Source organism: Oreochromis aureus, linkage group 7 (genome assembly GCF_013358895.1).
Source record: "Oreochromis aureus strain Israel breed Guangdong linkage group 7, ZZ_aureus, whole genome shotgun sequence".
NCBI classification, from domain to species: Eukaryota; Metazoa; Chordata; class Actinopteri; order Cichliformes; family Cichlidae; genus Oreochromis; species Oreochromis aureus.
Genome location: NC_052948.1, coordinates 6,758,985 through 6,772,814, shown reverse-complemented (window position 1 = coordinate 6,772,814; position 13,830 = coordinate 6,758,985). Strand labels below are relative to the sequence as shown.

The following is a 13,830-nucleotide window of genomic DNA, read 5'->3' as shown; positions in this document are numbered from 1 at the left end:
TCATTCCCCGCTCAGGCACGTTTTTTCTGAGAAATGAATGTTTGTACCTCTACTTGCACTTCCCCTTGGAAATATTCATCAGAAGTGCTAGCTGCTTTCACTTTATAACCTCTTCCTATACGTATCAAGCCTTCTGTATCTTTCTCTCTCCCTTCCTCTCTAATGGCTTAAGTTTTCCCTGGGGGAAAAGATAGCCAGGGATGATGCTTCTCTGGATGGATTTAGAGTTGCTGAAGGTCTTTCTTGTCATGGGAACAATATAAAAATGATAAAGCATATATATTTTTTTAATTTTTTCACAGTGATTTCTTGATGCATTTTATTTTGTCAAAGCCAGATGAATGCTCTTCGCTTGGATAAGGCCCTGGTTAAGTTGTGAGTCATATTCACAAGCTGTCTCTCCTAGTTATAGTATTCTTTACTACATCTACTATAGTACCTCTAGACTTGTGTGAATATTCAGATGAGAATCTCAACGAGTCCCTTGAGGGTAATTTTCTTTTCTTTCTTTCCCCTTTTATCCTAAAGGTGCAAATCTTTGCATTATTGATAAGTAACTGATTATAGATCACCTTTCTTGTTTGTTTTATTCCTCCTGATACGTGCTACACTCTGGGTGCACTAGTCAGACACTAAACATATTAACATAACAGGTGGTACCCTTAGACGATATTCTCTTTGCAATTATTATTTGACAAAAGTATACTCTCAGGAGCAACTATGTGGAATTAAGTGCTTTATGAATTTAATATAGGAACCATCAGGGCAATAAAGGAGTGACAGATATGTGTAACAATGATCCATGGCACCAATAATCATCATCTGCTATTTATTTTTTGCTTTTTCTTTTTTCTTTTTTTGTTTTGTTAATTTATGGAATTTTTGACAAAAAAAATGTGCGACATTACTTACACATTAATAACCTTTTTGCCAGGAGTATTGTTATTTTTATGGCAGCAGCATTGCCATGGACATCTCTGCTGATATACAGTATCATAGGAAATGAGATGTCAGACTCTAAACATGACACAAATCCAATAATGAGCACAGGTTGCTGTGACAATATAAGTGGCACGCAGTTTAACAATATTTTCTTTAATCTGTTAACTGAGAATTTTCCAAGGAGAAATTCCAAGGAAAACCTTCAAACCTGACATCGAACTGGAATAACTGAATTCATTTTTTGAACATAACAGTCGGGGTTTTTTGCCAGAAAATGTTACATTTATTTCATCCACAGCAATACACCTTCTGTATTGCTGGCACAAACTTCCTTTGGCCCTATGACTGAGGGAAAAAATAATAATGATAATAATAATAATAATAATACAAACTAAATAAATAAATGGTGAATTCCGACAGAAAGGTCCATGTCTCGAGAACATAATCACACAGCACCACCTCATGTCTTATATAATCAGGGACTAAAAATAATGCAGCAGATGGAAATGATATAAAACTTTGGAGTACTCCATTTGCAGCAACGCAAAATGCTGTAGGTGTTTTTCAGCATGACTCATTTGCCTGAAGAAAAAGCACAGAAAGCTGTCGAACCAGTTCTACAACACACTCCAACACACAGTTCTCCATGGTTGTACACAGTACTGTTACTGAACATTTTGTCACCGGGGGAATCTTTTAGCATTTTTTGTTCTCCATCAAAACTATTGCAGTTTGTTAGCAAAAGCACTGAACTGTATCAAGTATGGCTAGTGTGGGTTTAAATTACTCAATCACTAACACCATAAGACCATATACAACTTGTTTGTCAGAATAATATAAATATTATTATCTGAAAAACAGATTATACTTATTCTGTGAGTTTGGTTAGTTTTTACATTACATTAGTCATATTAACTTAAGATTTTATCTCAAGTACCGCACACATGCTGTATCTGTGCCCCCTTACCCCTTTGATTGTACGGGATTAGCACAAATATCAAAACATTAACACAATAAAGAATCCCATCTGTATCAACATTGACAAGAAAATTCTGTTTTTGACTGGGATTGCCTGTCTTTTTGGTGCCTAGTAGTTTGCTATTAAAAAGCACTTATTGAAACATAAACAGGAAATGATAATATGAAGTCAAACGGACAGACCGACAGAGATACCACAACACCTCTTACAAGAGGTACGTTGTTCAGTTATCAATGAAAACCTTAATACTAGCATTACTGTCCTATTTCTGAGTCCTGCAAATGTGTTCTCTCATATTGTTGTCCATTAAGCACCAAGTTCTCTGACAAAATTTCTTGGTAAGTACATTTTGTTCCTGTGTGCAACTTATTTGCTAATGCTCCTGTTAGAATAATGATGAAATACAACTATTAATTTTACCAAGCTGATTCACTATTATTAAAGAAGTCTGCTGAAAAGATACAAATGGAGCTAAGCAAAACTGGGTTCAAATGACAATTTCTAATGAAATCACCCTAGTCATTATTCACTGTTCTTGCCTATTTAGAATATACTGCTTACTGTTGGTCTAACGGAAAGAGAACTTTGGTAACCAGAAAGTACAATAGTGAGCAACAGAGTTAAAATAATAAGGCTATTAAACTCTTTTGGAAACGTTGAATGTTCTACTGTTACAAAGCTGCATGAAAGTATAAAACAACCTTTATTTGTCACATCCACAATTATACAGAGTACAACATATAGTGAAATGCTTGTGTCCAAGCTGCGGACAGGATGCAGACGTAGCCGCACCATTCCAGGGCTTGTTTTTTTTTTTTTTAGCATTGGGGGTCTAGCCAGGACCCTGACTGGATACCGGGTGGGAATTGAACTTGTGACTCCTGCTCCAAGGTGTGTAGTCTTACCACTACACTGTCCAGCTTTTCCCATCAACGCACAAATATAGAATATAACTGATTAAATTGTGCCTGTTCTGATCTTCTTTAAATTTGTCTGACATTAGTATCACTTAATATGTTTAGAAATAGAAAAAAGAACTCAAATAAACTGTAATCTTTGATATTTATTTCAATGCTTGGTACTACAGGGAGTCTTGTTTCCTGCTGAAAAGATCCAGGACAGCTCATCAGTGGGAAAATGACAAATCTAGGCATTGTTAATCAATATAAAAGACAGGAGAGCTTTGAGGCAAAGAATACTGGAAGCAGCACAGTTTTGGGGCAAATTATCCCCTATGCCACCCCTGGGCACAGCTAAACCTGTTTCTCCATAACAGAAAGGTAGACTCCTAACCTTGCCCACACAGCCTTAATCTTCCAAATGCTGCTTGAGCATTTGAATTTCTACACATCAATCTCAGGGCCCCATCCTGCCTTGATTAATGGTCCCCATCTATCATGGCACCATGTGGCGTGCAGGCCTTGCCCCGCCAGACAGCTTTGCTTTAGAATAATGGGTGCACTCCATCCCAGTCCCCGCCATGCAATGATTGTGCATCTTTGTGATCTATCTGTCAAGCCCCTCTGTCAAAAGGGACAAGAGGGGACAGTGCAGGGGTAAGCAATCAGGATGAGGGAGGCATTGCAGCATGCCATTTATGTACAGTATGTAACAGAATGCCTTTTATTGTGGCTAGCTGGGCTGACTGATAAACAGAAATATTTTCTCATACACAACACTGTCTCTCTCATTCTGTCACACATGGGAGCATGAAGCCTTGGAGACATTCTGTCTGCCATCAATAATGTTGGCAGGGAAAGCAAAAGCAATGATGGTGACTGCAGGTTCTATTCATGTATGGTTGCTTTCTTGCTTCCCTAATATTCCTAACAAAATTAAATATTTGCTCAATTGTATATGTGCCAAAACATGCTGCGATATGAGAATGGAGGGCGGCTTAATGTTTTCTCTCCAACCAGGGAGAAACACACTGCATGGACATCATCACAGAAACTTAAAAATACTCATTTTCATCAATATTCTGAAAATAATTAACTGCAATTACGTCTATCTCTTACAAAGAAGATGAATGCCACGTGATCCAGCCTTTTATGTGGACACACCAGTATTGTGTGAGTCAAGAGCTATTCATGCTTTTAAACAAGCCATTCATCATTGTCATCTGAATATTCTTAATTCTTCATGGTGCTTTTGTATGTCTTGTTACTGGCAGGCAGGCGAACAAAAACTCTCAGTCCTTATGGAGAACACACAAATCAGGCAGGAACGTGTGTTCTTAATTAAGAACTCATTCACAACAACATCATATTACATGGTAAAGGGACTAGCTTGACCACATTTACACATTGAGTCTCAACAGTGAATCTTGGTTATTTGATGTTCTTTGGCATGTTTTTCAAATACCACAGTCTTATATATGTGTGAACATTGTGGTGCTGCCTGTTGCTTATGTTTTGACTGTTGTTTGATGTTGTCCAGAATCATGAGCTGTTAAAATGCCTTCCACTTCTCTCATTACACTGCAGCCTCATCACTTTGATCCTCACAGAAGATTATATGACAAATCAGAAAGGATGGCGAAAAAAGAATAGTTACTAATTAGGACAGTCTTTGATAAAAAGTCTTAGATAAAGTAGAATTACATTTAAATTTCAATCTCCTGTTCACTTCTAATGAAACCTATTTTCCAAACGATTCCAATTTGTTCTGATTATATTAGCTGTGAGAGTAAATAACAATTTTCCAAAACAAGATAGAATAGGCATTGAAGATTTAAAATATACCAGTTTGTTTCAACTAATTTGCCATTACCTATCTAAATGCACAGCAATTCAAAATACAAAAGAGAATGTGTTTAAGAATTAAAGAAAAGAAGCTGCATTAAATTACAATTCATGTGCACTGTTTTACAAGTGGCAGGGACAAAACTGTTTTACTGAGTGCTCTCAGAGTGATGCAACATCTTCATCAGCCTTTAGTTTTGTTTCACCTTCTGAATTTGTTTAGCTTTCTACAAGAGCAGAAGCAGCATCATGATACGGCTTTAAGCGCAATAACTGTATGCATGAAAAAGCGGTTTTCATTCCTATGAAGCCGTATGCTGTATAATGAAAAAAATGTTGCAGCCATTCCTCATTTTTTAAAATACTTTCCTTGGAAAATAGATGGAAATATAGTATAAAAGGTAAACAGTGTGTAGAATTCTAACAAACTGAATCTCAATATTTGGTATGTCTCCTTCGATTGTTCAACACCGCCTGAACTCACTTAGTCAACCTTTTTTTGTAATTTGTCTAAGCAGTCTTTGGGAATGTTGAGGTTCAGGCTCGGGAGGCCAGTCCGTGACTGACAGGGTTCTATTTAGTGATTTGGTGTTGGCTCTTTCTGCAGTATTGTATCCCGTCCTGCTCTACAATGCGTTTTAGCACTGTGGTGTTTTGTGTAGCTTATCTGTCTAGTCAGTTTAATTAAAAACCTTTAGATAAAGAATTTCATAGTGCTTTAGCCAGAGCACACTCTGTTGAAATCACCTGCTTATTCACAGTATTCATTCATTTGTCTTTACATATATGCTAGTTTAGCTTAGCTCATAGCCGAGTCACTAGCAGCACGCTTTTTTCACTTGTCCCTCCTGCAGTTTCCTGATTAGTGTCAGATGTTTAGCTACTCCTCAGCCTCTTTTAGTAATTATGATACTTGTAAGAAATATAGCCTGTTTGCAGCTCTGGTGGCTAGGCTTACTGAACTAGAAATCCATCTCCACAACCTGGAAAATCCTTTGATGGCCAAGCCCCTGTAGTCAGCGTGGGCGAAGAAAATTTAGCCACCATTAGTTCTCCCCAGCAGATTGTCCTGAGCAGCCCGGAAAGCAGGTAGGGTGGCTGATGGTGAAAGGTTGGTGTAGCCCTAAATAGAAGCCCGCAGTACACCTCCAACCCATTTACGTGTCAAATTGTTTTTCGCTACTCTACAAAACACCCACTGAGAAGCAAGCTCTGGTAATTAGCGACTCTTTTCTTGAGATGTGAAGCTAGAGACACCAGTAGCCATAGTGAATTAGCTTTCCTCCACTGCCAGAGGCTTCTACTAGCTAAAAGGGAGTTTTTCCTTCCCACTGTCACCAAGTGCCTGCTCAAAGGAGGATCACTTGTTGGGTCTTACTTTGTAATATTATATTGTCTTTACCTTATAATACGGTAAAAAAATATATTTTAAAATACATTTTGAAATATATTTCAAAATATACAAAAAATGGCCAAAAAATATATGTGCTAAAATACATTTTAAAATATATTTATATATTTTTAAATATATTTTAGCACATTTTGGCACATTGGCCATTTTTTGTATATTTTAAAATATATTTAAAAATATATTTATAATATATTTTGAAATGTGTTTTAACACATATATTTTTGGCTGTTTTTTTATATTTTGAAATATATTTATAAAATATATTTCAAAATACAATTTAAACTTATTTAAAATCATTCAAAAATATATAAATTTAACCCTTCATATATTTCTAAGAAAACACATTCACATGTAACAGCTGAAAGAAATCTTTATTTGATGTTTAAAACATAGATATAGCATATCAATCAAGCAAGGAATATTCATTTTATAATTTTATTCTCATTACATACTTAAACATTCTAAAAACACACACACACATATATATATATGTGTGTATATATATATATATATGTACACATATGTGTGTGTGTGTATATGTGTGTGTGATTGTGTGAACATAAGTCAACATACTTTTAAATTTAATTTCTTTTCCTTTTCCAGCAGTCTCAGTTCCCCAGCTTTCACTGCAATCCTCAAAGCCCTTCTGGACACATTGGGAAACCTCTTCCTTACCGCCACTGTAACAAACAAAAGTCACAGTTCTATTACTTTTATCAGAGTTAAAATAAAAATATGATTTATGTTAGCTGGCTTGATTTAGCAAACAGATATTTCTGTTTATATAGATACAGATATTAATACAGATATATTTTACGCATAATTTTACCTTTTTTTTCCTAGATGGAAAGTCTATCCAGTTCACATTACAGTAATGCTAACACCCCTTTTGGTTGTCTCTCCTTACCCTCCAGCATTCATAAATCTGTTGACCTTCTTTGTCTGAGACCAACCACTACAATGCATCATCACCTATTTAGTATTGGTAACTTACTTTACAACCTATTTTAATGGTTGCAAAGTAAGTTACTTGTGCTGTATGCAATTTTAGATACACAGAAAGTCTTCACTTACTATATATGGCTGTCATAGTGTCCTTATGAAGGGCAGTTCTTCACTCTGCGCCGATGTCCGTTTTGATCTGTGCTCCTATAAAAAGCATGAACATTTGAGTGTTTGACTAGTTTTAGATTTCCAAAAATCTGATATTTGTACAACTAAACATTTGAACTACAATGATATGCTATTGAGAGATACTTTTATGGGTACTTTTTGGTAAAGAAACTGGTGACAGAGTTGTAGGCTTTTTAGAATACTATTAGCTAACCATTTGAACTGACTTTCAAAGCTGTTTACCTTTTAAATTGCTGTGGATCAAAACTTCCAGTGGGAAGGCGGCCATTAGAAGAACACGCACCATTGAACCTAGAGCTGGGCGATATAAGATTTTTTCATATCACGATATGCTTTTTTTCATTTCAGGCGATAACGATATATCACGATATAAGCCAAATAACTATATATGTAAGATTTAAATGTGATGTTGCTCACAAATAAAATGTGAAATAATCAGCAGCTTGTTTTGATTTAAATATTCATTTTCCATAATAAGTTCAACAGGGCAGATGTACTTAAAATGAGGCTTCAGTTTTATGGTAAAAATGGTAAATGGCCTGCATTTGTATAGCGCTTTACTCAGTCCCTAAGGACCCCAAAGCGCTTTACACTACATTCAGTCATTCACCCATTCACGCACACATTCACACACTGGCAATGGCAAGCTACGTTGTAGCCACAGCTGCCCTGGGGCGCACTGACAGAGACGAGGCTGCTGGACACTGGCGCCACTGGGCCCTCTGACCACCACCAGTTTTATGCAAAATAAAGGCAAATATTACAATCCACACAAAAGGCAGCCGCTAAAGCGTTTAAGTTTCAAAATAGAACAAACAAAACAGACTACTAATTTGTCAGTTCCACTTAGAAACAAAATATTAATTCTAAAAATAAATCTTAGTTTATTTTACAGAAAAAGAGACAAAATTGACCAACTTACATAATATTGCTTTGGAAGCGCTGTCTGAGAGAAATGTTTATGTCCAGGAGTTGGTAACGAGGATCCATTACCTTAATTAGCTGCTTGAATCCTTCATTTTCGACCGTGTTTATTGGTAGCATGTCTTTAGCAAGACAGTAAGCTATGGCATTCGTTATGTTGCTATGGCTCTTACCTTTTTGTCATATGGTAAAGACGCTTAAAGCCGACTCAATTGACTGTTGCTGCTTCACAGGGATTCCCCTGGTTGTTTTCGATGACTAATTAGCGCTTTCAGTCAGAGATTGAGCGTGCTCCAGTGGGTGGCACTGCTTCAAGTGATAAAAAGGTTTGTTGTATTTCCAGACTTTGTGGGAACTTGCTTTCAGCACAATTTACAGTGCGCGTTACGCTGTTTTTGTCAGACTTCAAATAGCGAAATACCTCCACACCACGGAACTTCTCTGGCCTTTCCTTTCGACAATCTCTCCGACATTGGAACCGTCATCTGTGTTCCCTTCGGTATTCTGGTCACCAAAAACCCGGCACGGCGGCTGGCTGCTTCTCAAACAAATACACACGTGCGCCTTGGCACTTGAGCTGTACGTAACAAGTTACGTGAGGTGACGCTGCGGCTGTGATTGGTTCGGCTCTGCGCTACTTAATTTTTATTGGCTATTGGTTTTTTTTATAAGACAGGAAGAGAGAGATGAGGTCTATCGCAATAGTTTCATTTTTCTATCGAGAAAAAGTTATTTCGCAATACATATCGTTATCGTTTTATCGCCCAGCTCTAATTGAACCTGAAAATAACAAAAACAAACAAAAAACAGAACAATATATAAGAGTCAGGCAGAGTAATAAATCTCTTCTGAAGCAATATAGTTCATTTTGGGTGAAAAACAAAACATTCCTCTAAAATATATATACTGACATCAGCAATCAACATCATGATTGTAATTATTTCCTTTTAGTACATCTACTGCTGTGTGCATGTGTCAAGCACTACGACTGTATCTATGCATATAAATTCACCATATATATCCTGCAAAATGTTTTGTTATAGTAAAAAGGCAAACAAACAAAGGCATTCAATCAGAGGTGAGAAATTAATTGGGAATATCAATTATAGGTGAACTATTCTTTACCTACCTACTAGCAATCATATTTGAATGTAAAATAAAATAAATAAATAAATAAATAATAATAAAAATAACATGATGTAATTAAAATGCACAACTTACATTAAGGAAATCTGCATTTGTATCCACAGGCTAAAAGTAAAACAGTAAATGTGTTAGTAATAGTACAGGTATTTGTAAAAAAAAAAATAAGAAGAAGAAGCAGTAACTGTGACTCTTCTAGTGGGATGCTAAATGCAGAGATTTATATTTATAGTATAATACTGCATGTACAGGTAGCTGTGTTGTGAACTGTAACTGAATATTAGAGAATCTCAGAGAAATTAAATGTATTTATTTTTTGAATTTATCAATCATAAAACCGTCTGTTTTGAAGGCCTGTTACGATAACAACTTTTTGTTGGTCTGTATATTGCCCCATAAACAATTGCGACAAGTTATGTCATTGTCATTTTAAGACCATTTTATGTCTTTGAATGTATAATCATAATATAACACCATAATAATGCAAGATCTACACACTTTCAATTGACAAACCAACATCTAATTCTTAAAATATTTAGATCATGGAAATTAGGTATCAAAATATTAGATACCATAAAAACTTGAATAAATAGTAAATTTTCTAACAAATAGAAAACAATGTTATTTAATGTTATTGTGTTGTTATTATTATATTTTATTTTTGTAAATATAATGGCAGATAAATTGCATCATTAACAATTATTGAGGTCATGTACATGTATTGTGTGTTAAGTCGATATATCGATTATTGTGACAGGCCTACAGTTTTGGTATCATAACAAGCTTGTCAAACATGCATGACCACTAAGCAATGTCTAAGCAGTAGTATTAGTCTGAATGACAACAAACATAACTAGTGTTTTGGAAAATCTGTTAGAAAACAGTTATTTCAATAATTATGATTAGCATGCGACACAGACACTGCATAAAACTACAACAACAAATGCTTACTTTAGGAGGATGGGGAGGCAGCATGAGGTTGAGACTTTGACATCTGTAAGAAACAAATTCATGTATTACAAACAAGTCACTTAAAATACATTAATGTGGCAGATGCAGTGTATAAGTACAATCAGGGCTGTCACAACAATGGGTGGGGCCAAGTGGCTGCAACCCTAGGTACAATGTGCAGGTATATATAATTACATATAATATATGTGAATAAAGCAAGAATCGGTTTAGGTTAGTCACTGTGCTGACTGATGCTTGCTAGGTTTATATGATTGCAAACTGCACAAAAACAACAACAGCAACAACATTAATGACAATGACAAACAAAATTACTTACATTTATGTAAATCTCACATCAGGAAGATCTGCATTCGATTTCATGGGCTGAAATAAATAGGCAGAAACATTACTGCTAAAAAAACCAAAAACTCTAAAAAGCCTAAAATGACTTAAAAAGCAAGGAAATGTGGAACATTGTAATTAGCGAACATTAATAAAGCATAACTGTGCTTTGTTTCTAACCTTGGTAAGTAAGTGCTCTGTAGCCAGAAGGAGAGGTGGGATTTCTGTGAAAGCCAAATTAAATGTGAATAGGTTTTGATAGTTATTGTATATAACAAGTGTAAACAGTTTTATTTGTATTTTTCCTTTCTGAGAAGGCAGAATAATAAGAAAAGGCAAAAAGTACGTCACAACATAATTAATTAAGTTACATATTTTGATTACCACATTATGGAAGCGTGGAGCTGCCACCCAGGCAAAAGAAAAATAGAGCTATATCACGTTATAACATGAAATGTTTATTGTTCTAACATTATGCTTTTCATGTTTGTATAATATAATATCACGTTATTATTAATATACATAATTATCACGTTCGCACAATATTGTACAGACGTGATAATTATGTACATTGTTCGTACAATGTTGTTCAAACATGAAAAGTATATTGTACTAACATGATAGTATATTGTTAGAACGATAAACCTTTCACGTTATAACGTGATATACTTATATTTCTCTTTTGCCTGGGTGGCAACTCACGCTCCGCCAAATAAGCGAGAATAAAGTAATATTATATGAGAAAAGGCACCTGCTAGCTTGATGATGGAGGCTTCATAGACCGGCCACCCGTCTTTTGGCTTCTTGTCGCCACTCCACCAAATAAAGGTCCGTTTCCTCCATGCCGGCTAATTATTTATCCTCATTAAAATCTCGTATATGTTCAGTTGGCAGAATTGAGAATTTTACATCTTCCAACTACCTAATTAACTTGTGAACATAATCGGCTTGTTTCTTCCCGTCTCCTGTACCCGGCCGTTCCTCTCACTGTCAAGAGCACCTGGCTGCAGCCACTGTGGAGCTCCACAGTAACCGGATACACGTGACCTCCACACAAACCGGAAACACGTGACCTCCACAGTAACCGGAAACACGTAACTTCAGTTAAATCGACTTTGACAGCGAAAACTAAATTGCGTTTTTGTTACTATTGATGCTGCTGAGAAATAAAAATGGTTTTAAGTGGGGATTTTTTTAACACTCTGGGTTTGTTCAAAAAATTCACCATCCCCTAAATTGTTCGTGGCCAAGTGTGTACAGTGGTCCTCGCTATAACGCTGGCGCACCTTCCGACACTCGCTGTTTCGCTGATTTTTTTTTTTTGATTTTTTTTTTTTACAGTACATCATGTTGTGCGTTCTGATTGCTGTAGACCATTGTCAATCAATCTAGTCCAGTGTCTCCTGTACAGTAGCGGTCCCTAATAGGTCCACGGACCGGTACCGGTCCATACTGTGGAGGTCACGTGTTTCCGGTTACTGTGGAGCTCCACAGTGGCTGCAGCCAGACCCTTCTCCAAGGAATTCGCGCCTCAGAGGTGTCGTTTTTTCAAAAAAAAAAAAAAAGGAACAAAGAAAGAAACAGCAACAACTAATAAACAGTGTTTGTGCACGTTCATTGCACATTTGTGGGAATGTTTAAATATAAAATTTTTATTAATTACTTTTCATTATGTCTTTATTTTTTAAACCACCATGGCAATGCGCATGCGCATACTCTCCTGCACGCACAGGGCTTTGGAGTTGACGTAATGCCGCAATGCATTGTGGGAGCGCAGCACCATCTTGGCTGGCCACGAATCAAAACAAGATTGCTACGAACCATTCTGAAACGTAGCTCAAAAGAAAATGACGGTATAGAGACAGATTGTGTCCAGATGCAAAGAGACGGTACTTGATTGTTGAAATGTGGACCCGTATGAAATACTGCCGTGGAGTAGAAACCCTGAAGATCAAACCGCTATTGACTTAGCATGATCTACTCTCGTACCTTGTCTGTGGAGTCAGCGCATACACGGCGCACCAATTTCGCAATTATAAATCTCTGGAGGCGCACATCCAATTCACCAAGGACTGGGTACAAGATTTGGCTATTTTTAAGCCTCCACGTTGTGAGTACGCCGTCATTCAAGCAAAGGTAAGTCAGCTTGAGTACTGCGAGTAAAATGCGTTTGATTCCCCCCGAACATTCAGATTAGTGCAAGCATAAATTCATTCATGAGGGTGAAATTACAGTGAGAACATGTGGAGGCTCTGTTAGAGGGATAACATAGTGAGTTCAGTGCACTGATGTGACATTGTCCTGAAGGATTTAGTTATTCTTTATGGTTAAAGAAATTGCCCTAATTAATTCATATTTAGGACACAAACAAGGAAGCAAGATGTGTAATTAGGATTATTTATAATGTGTCACTAAAAATACATTCTGTTTTAGTTTTATACATTGATTAATGACCTGCAGAATCTCCTTATCATATTAGGTGTCCATAATTGTCACTTAAAGTTGAACATTATGTTTTCTCCCTCTTGAAAGTGATTACATCCTTGCATTACATACTTTAGGTTCATTTTCTGCAGGCAGGTTTCTGACAGAGAACAGGCAGATTTAGAATATAACATGCAGCGTTCTATAGATGGATGATAGGGGATGCATAAAAACACTTTATTTGTTATATTTATGATAAATGGATTTGAAAGTAGATAAAACACATTTGTGTCGGCCTTGGGTTATTAAAGCTCTTGTCTTTAAATGAACTTTGTCTGTGTGTGTTTCAGGTACTGCACTCTTAAAGACTGAATTGCAGCATTGCAGCCATGGGTCATTGTGAGCATCACAGGGAAGGTTGAAGCCGCCCACTGCACCTGTATGGCCGGAGTCGTGGAGACCTGCAGCCATGTCGCTGCTCTTCTGTTTAATGTAGAAGCAACAGTGTTGATCTGTGGCACAAGGACTTTTACAGATGAACCTGCATACTGGGTTTTGCCTGGTAATATGACCAAGACACAGCCAGAGGTTGGCCATAAGATGGACTTCTCCTCTTCAGCTGCCCAAAAAAAGGTTCTTGATCAAAACATAAACAGACCATTCGTTGTGACAGGTAAAAGAAGCCGTCCTCAGAAAAGAAAAGTTCCACCTGCTACTGTGGAGGAGTTGGATCAACTGATGGGACAATATTTTTCCAAGCATAGTTCTGTTCTGAATAACCCATAATGTTTTAATTTAGGGGGCCATGTAAATAATTTGCATTTACTGAATATGTA

At 36.6% G+C, this 13,830-nt stretch overlaps 2 long non-coding RNA genes across 3 annotated transcripts; both read right to left on the bottom strand.

Annotated features, from left to right (window-relative positions):
- Positions 1-6,689: 6,689 nt before the first annotated feature.
- On the bottom strand, positions 6,690-10,243 carry LOC120441250. Of its 2 annotated transcripts, XR_005613917.1 has the most exons (5): positions 10,229-10,243; positions 9,356-9,385; positions 7,433-7,501; positions 7,151-7,225; positions 6,690-6,756 (listed from the first exon to the last, which is right to left on the bottom strand). It is a non-coding gene; the product is annotated as an uncharacterized LOC120441250 (long non-coding RNA). The 2 variants fall into 2 exon arrangements; XR_005613918.1 differs by lacking the exons at positions 9,356-9,385; positions 10,229-10,243 and adding an exon at positions 8,915-9,075.
- LOC120441251 lies at positions 10,240-11,494 on the bottom strand. Its single transcript, XR_005613919.1, has 4 exons — positions 11,322-11,494; positions 10,751-10,794; positions 10,566-10,612; positions 10,240-10,271 (listed from the first exon to the last, which is right to left on the bottom strand). It is a non-coding gene; the product is annotated as an uncharacterized LOC120441251 (long non-coding RNA).
- Positions 11,495-13,830: the final 2,336 nt, after the last annotated feature.